Source organism: Ambystoma mexicanum, chromosome 9, assembly GCF_040938575.1.
Source record: "Ambystoma mexicanum isolate Mex_15411 chromosome 9, UKY_AmexF1_1, whole genome shotgun sequence".
In the NCBI taxonomy this organism is placed as follows: domain Eukaryota; kingdom Metazoa; phylum Chordata; class Amphibia; order Caudata; family Ambystomatidae; genus Ambystoma; species Ambystoma mexicanum.
This window is the reverse complement of record NC_090931.1, coordinates 1,249,216,181-1,249,222,350: the sequence shown is the minus strand read 5'-3', so window position 1 is coordinate 1,249,222,350 and position 6,170 is coordinate 1,249,216,181.

Sequence of the window (6,170 nt, the reverse complement as noted above, 5' to 3'; positions counted from 1 at the left end):
AATGTTCTCCCCAGTCCCACAAGCCCATTTTTGTACTCACATGTTTTTATTCAATCATAGCACCCTTCCTCCCAATTCAGGGACCAGCCTAATATTTTAAAAAAACATAGTAATAAACAGTTCATATATTAGATTACCTTTGTTGATGTGAGCGTCGAGAACAATGTTATGACTTAAATGTATTTCTGGGCTGCTCTTCATTTATACATACATTAAGGTGCTTTTTTAAAAATTCATAGTGTAAAGAAAGCAAGCCACGCTCTAATATAATGTTGGCCATCGGGAAACAAGACGGTAAGCTCGGTAACTTTCTCGAGAACTTTCCCTCAATGCTCCATAGCCAGTCAAATTCAATAATTGTAAGGCTCTGCAGGCCTTAGAAAATGGCTGGAACAACGCACTTTAGGTTAAGTCTTTTGGTACCTTCAAGGGTGATTCTGCTTGTTTGATTTACAAATCGATGAACTGAAGGTTCCTAATACGCAGCTATACAGACTCTGTACACTCGCAGAGACTCAAGTTCCACTCCTAAGCAGTTGTATTCATCCACATACTCGATAGGTACACCCTTAACAATCAAGCGCAGACACTCCGCTCTCTCTGCTAAAAATAACCTCATTTGTGTTTTACTTCTATTTATCTTCAAGGTGTTTTCCTCAGCATAGTTACATAAGATCATAGCCGCATGACTAAGGCCAATGAAAGTGTGGTCTATGTGTACTAAGTCATCTGCATAAGATGGCACTTGACACTGGACTGTATACATTTTGGTGGACAGCTCCCTGCTTTAGCCAGAACAGGCGAGTCTGCTAAATACATATTGAAAAGCCAGGACGCACACCTGTTTCACCCCACTACCAATGGGGATGGGTGCAGTCAAGGCTCCCTTGCCATCCAATTTTCTCCTGACAGTGTTTTTTGTATGCAGGAATCTCAGAAAATAAAACACAGTCGATGGGCAACCAAATGACTCCAGTTTCTTCCACAAATGAAGACAGCATAGAGCCCCAGAGACGACTCCTTCCGTGCTCTATCTGTGAGATAATCAATCAGCCTAAGAGTGTGTGATGTCGAGTAACCAGGGCAAAATCCACTGTGGAACCTGTCCAAGAGACCTGTATTATCCACCGATCTCTGAAGCTCCTTTAGCAAAACAATTTGAAAATAGGTTCCTGTGCAATCAAGCATAAACGAAAATTGCATGGGGATAACGGGAAACCTTTCTTCAATACAGGGATCAAAATAGATGTGCACCATGAAGTGGATATTCTACCTTCGAGGAGGATTTTATTAAATAATATCTTCAATAGTGAAGCCCAAAAATCGGGGGTCCTGCTTTGCCCAAAGACCACACTGTCAAGTCCGTCAGGTCCCAGGGCACTGGATAACTTTAATCTGCATATTCTCACATTTATATCATCCTCATCTATCTCGAGGGAAGGACTGCCAGAATTGATATATACTATCTCATCCATTACTGGTCATACAATCGGGATGTGCCCACTAAAGTGTTGCTTCCAGGTTTCCTCATTAATAGTGTTCAAAACTTTACATGCTCTACCATCCTTTGCCTCACCAAGTAATGACCAAATACTTTAAGAATTACCAGAGGCTAATACCTTGATTGTTTTTGGATGACGGAGACAAATGCCACCAGCGCAACATATTACCACATGGATGTTAACCTAACTTCATCTCTCTATGTATCTCTGATAAGCAAGCATGTCTGTCCTTAATTCTATGCAATTCCTGTCTCAACTGATGTTTCTGTCTTGAATTCCCTTATCGTAGTAGGAATGTTTGCATTCTGTTAAAATATTTTGGCTCTGATTAAATGTGGCTTTGGTGTTCAGAGAATGCTAAGAACCATGCTTCAATTTCTTCTATATCCTTGACCAGAAAGTCTTCTTAACAAGTGAAATCGTAAGGACTGGTAGAATATGTTGCCTGTTGTGTATTTTTTAAAGACCATCTAATGCAATTACCAGAATGAGCTGAGGAAGATAAGGCACTAGAAATGTGAGGGTCACTACACTAGATCCGTGCAGTTGTGAGTGTCACTTGGTTGCCTATGACTGGGTTCTTTTGAGATGGTGTCTCCCCATCTTGTTTCCTGGTTTAGACAGTGTGGGTATGCAACATGTGTCACAATGGCACAAGGTTGGTTGGCAGTTTCCCTTTGATTTCAGGGTTCTATGATGTAGAAAAACATTCAAAAGCTCTACATTTTTGATGTTGTAGGAAACAATGGTATGCAAAAATGCTCAATGTTATAGGCATAGATAAGGCACTAGAAATGTGAGGGTCACTACACTAGATCCGTGCAGTTGTGAGTGGCACTTGGCTGCCTATGACTGGGTTCGTTTGAGATGGTCTCTCCCCATCTTGTTTCCTGGTTTAGACAGTGTGGGTATGCAAAATGTGTCACAATGGCACAGGGTTCTATGATGTAGAAAAACATTCAAAAGCTCCACATTTTTGATGTTGTAGGAAACAATGGTAAGCAAAAATGCTCAATGTTATAGTATGTTATAGTTATTGGTGATTTTTAATTGCACAGTTTAGCCAGCACGTGTTTCAACAAAACAAGGGTCGAAGATATGTCGATCTGTTTTTTTAAATCGTTTTTCACTAACAATTTGTCATAGGTTACATGAAACACCTCTTAAAATTTCTTCACTAGAACCTTTGTCTTGCATCTTTGCCAAAATATGAATTAAAGTTATTGGAGAAGGTGTCAAGACCATTAATCTTCTCCAGTTGGCATGTCATTAAATTCCTGAGTGGAATCATTGGCCACAGATACAAAAAAAGGGTCCTCATCTGGTTTAGAGGTGGTCAACCAATTTGTTAATTTACCTGTCTTTTTAGTTGTCGTTTTTTATTATGAGCTACTTTCTTCTTTGGACGTTTGGAGCCTTTAGGCTGATTGCTAATAGTTGACCCAGTAATCTTGCGTGTCGAACGTGGGCACGTTTTGCCAAACGTTTTTAACTTCTGCAGTCAAATGGATCGCGCTCTTCAACTGAGGCATTTGCTAGATCTTGGTTGTTAATGCCTTTGTTTAGATTACTGCTGTTTGAGACCTCTATCAACACAGACTATTCTCTAATGTCATAGAACACCCCAAGTCCTATTGTATGTCAGCATTCTTGATTTCCGGATCACTATTAGACTCTGTAGCTTGCAGTTGTACAGAATCGAATATTCTGCCACAAAGTTTCAAGAGAATTTTCCAAGTGAACTGTACTCACACCAGTGAAGATTATATTTCAGTACAGGCCACCTGACTTTGGACCGATTCCTCAATCAGTCTGTGTGCTTATGAATGGATAGGCAAGTTTGGAGATGTAGATACACAATTTGCATCTTTAACTGTTTCAAAGCTAGCGTCCTCTCTAATTTCAATGGGCATGTCAGCCACCGGTGTGGGATTAAACTAGTAATGTTCCCCTTGTGTCTTCTTGCTTTAGCAGCAGCAATGTCCGGCTGCTCAACCAGTGTTTAACTGGCACTGATGCTGTTTCTGAGACGGAAGTGCCCCTGGTCTCCTGTCCTCTCCTAAAATATTACCTGATTGACTTTGTCCTTTGTTTGCCCGGCATGTTTTAAATTAGTTTATAAATACAATTATGGGGGTCACTTATTCAAGGGCCGGGCCACCTCCAATCCGGCATGCAGACAGCCAACAGAACTCACCACGTGCTCTCCCGAATGCGCACGCGCCAATGCTGAAGATACGTAGTCCATTAATTAGGATATATGTATATCGAATGATTAGCTTTGCCACAGCACTTTTTTTAGTTGCATGGCTACCGATATCCATCACGTCTTAACCCCTTGACCCCACACCCCACTCCCTCGCAATTCTTGTTACTGCACATGCACGATCCAAATGTCAGAAGGTCTAGTAGGACTGTTTTTCTTATCTTTTCCCATCCCCCTTTTGTTGTGTCTTGTGGCACCTTGAATCACAATTTGCTGTACAGGCATCTTATGAGTAGCCAATAAATAAATCAAATAAATAAAGCACTTCATCTTTAATTGTGCTAACCAGGAACCTATTTTCAATGTCCCTGCATTATATGATGAGTATAACAACAGTCGCTTTATCTGACTAGGACAATGCTCTATTAACTAATGTGAGGGGATGTTTCATGGTCAATGAAGAGGACAATATTCTAATGATGTAATGTGAGTGGATTATTCACATTCAAGCAGTGTGCTTCAAATACGCATATTTGGAGGTCATCTTGAATAAAATCATACAAGATCATTAGTTCAGGCGAGCTGCCTCGGCCATGAGATGAGGGGCATTTCATTTCTTCTGAACGCAATCTATTTTTAACGTCAAGAGTAATAGTTTTAATGGCCTTCATTGGAACGGTAAATATAGTCTGACGGACCTCCACTTATCCGGTGCAAAGATGGAAATCAGATTTGATTAGAAGCGCAGCAGAGACAAGAATGGAGCAAATTGTAGAAAGGCTTGCTGTGCTGGCAGAAAAGCGAATGCATGGCGCCTTGGCCTACAATATTAAAGGCATTTCTCGATGGAACAACATCAAATAATATGTATCATATTTGCAAAAAAAGCAATGCCCAATGAATTGGGAGCAGTGAAAAAACGAATGTGGACTAACTTGAACCATGTCAGCACGTATAACAACAATAGTACTGTAAACCTTTTAAATATTACATACATTTCTGCCAGGCAGAACTGAAGTATTTTCCCTAAACATATGCAATGCTGTAACAGCCACAGCAACAACTGTGTTTTCCTCTTCTATCTTTTTGCATATACACTACACCGTTGAGATATGGCAAGTACAAAAGAATAAAACATGGGGAAAGGGGCAATAGGAAAATCGCCCAATCCGCAGCCAAAGAACATACAAACCTTTTTTCATGGGATTTCACCCAACTGATAGACTTATCACTCACTTCACTGTCATAGTATATATAGACCTAGTAGTACAGAATGGAGGAGAGAACATCAGGAATAACTGCATTTCACTACAAGAAGCACATGCAAAGAGCACAGTTGCTAATAGTGAATCCGAAAGATAATGCAGCTGGCACCGATGATCTCCGGGAATTCTTGTACACTGGCAGTCACAATGAGAAGCAGAGACCAGGACAAAGACAGGTAACCCTGGTGCCCATGCAGGGGGCACAACAGAGTGACCGAGAAAGAGGGAAAGTCACATCAATGTTGAAAATATGAACGTGCTATCAATGCTATGTTATAACAGAAAGAAAAAAAACACACATGATCATGGGAAGATAATAACCATATTTCACTAAGGCATACTTTGAGCTGTACAAAAGTGTGTCATTGTGTCAGACGCCCCTTAGGGTTATACGACAGAAAATAACATCAAACTAAATAAATACCTAACAGCATAACATAACATAATTTCATCTAGATTAAAACAACATCTAGATATGATGCCCTCGGTGTTATAAAATAATATTTCTACAGACGTAAGCAAATAAAGTTCCAAAGAGCAATAAAGTGCCCAACGAACCCCACTTAAAATAGATGTCCTTCTTATTGTTGGGTGTAGGTGTAGGGGCTATGAATTGCAGTGGCTCTGAATGGTCGGGCTTATTATTTTAGTGCACATATAGCTGTATGGTGAGTCTCAGACATAACTGCTAAACCCATATGCATGCATTAGTAATGGCCGAACCCCAAACCCTCTCCCATAATGATAGGCTCACAACTTGTTTCAAGTGTTGGCAATAAAAAGGCCGTAGGATTTTATTGTACAGATATGGGATATGACAATAACAATATCACATATCATGATGATATCATCCTTTTGGGCACCGGGTCCTGAGGTTACCCCCTCGGACCCGTGCTGCCTTCTTGTGTCCCACGACTTGTTGTGGGCACCGTACAGTGCCTTGTACTTCTTTTTGTTCTTCTCCCCTTTTTGTAGGGTGGGCGGGTTCTGTGGTAAAGAAGCAAGAAGATTTGGAAGACACCGAGTAAACAGTGAACCTCCTGTTTGCTTGGGTCCCCGTTCAGGGTCCACAAAGAGATTGTGTTTACTCTGAGCATGCTGCTCTCATTTATAGGACCCAGGGAGGCCCTGGGTCTTTGTTGTGTATGTGATGGGTGCCGCTGTTGTTGCAGCCCCCGGCCGGATAGCCGACTGTCT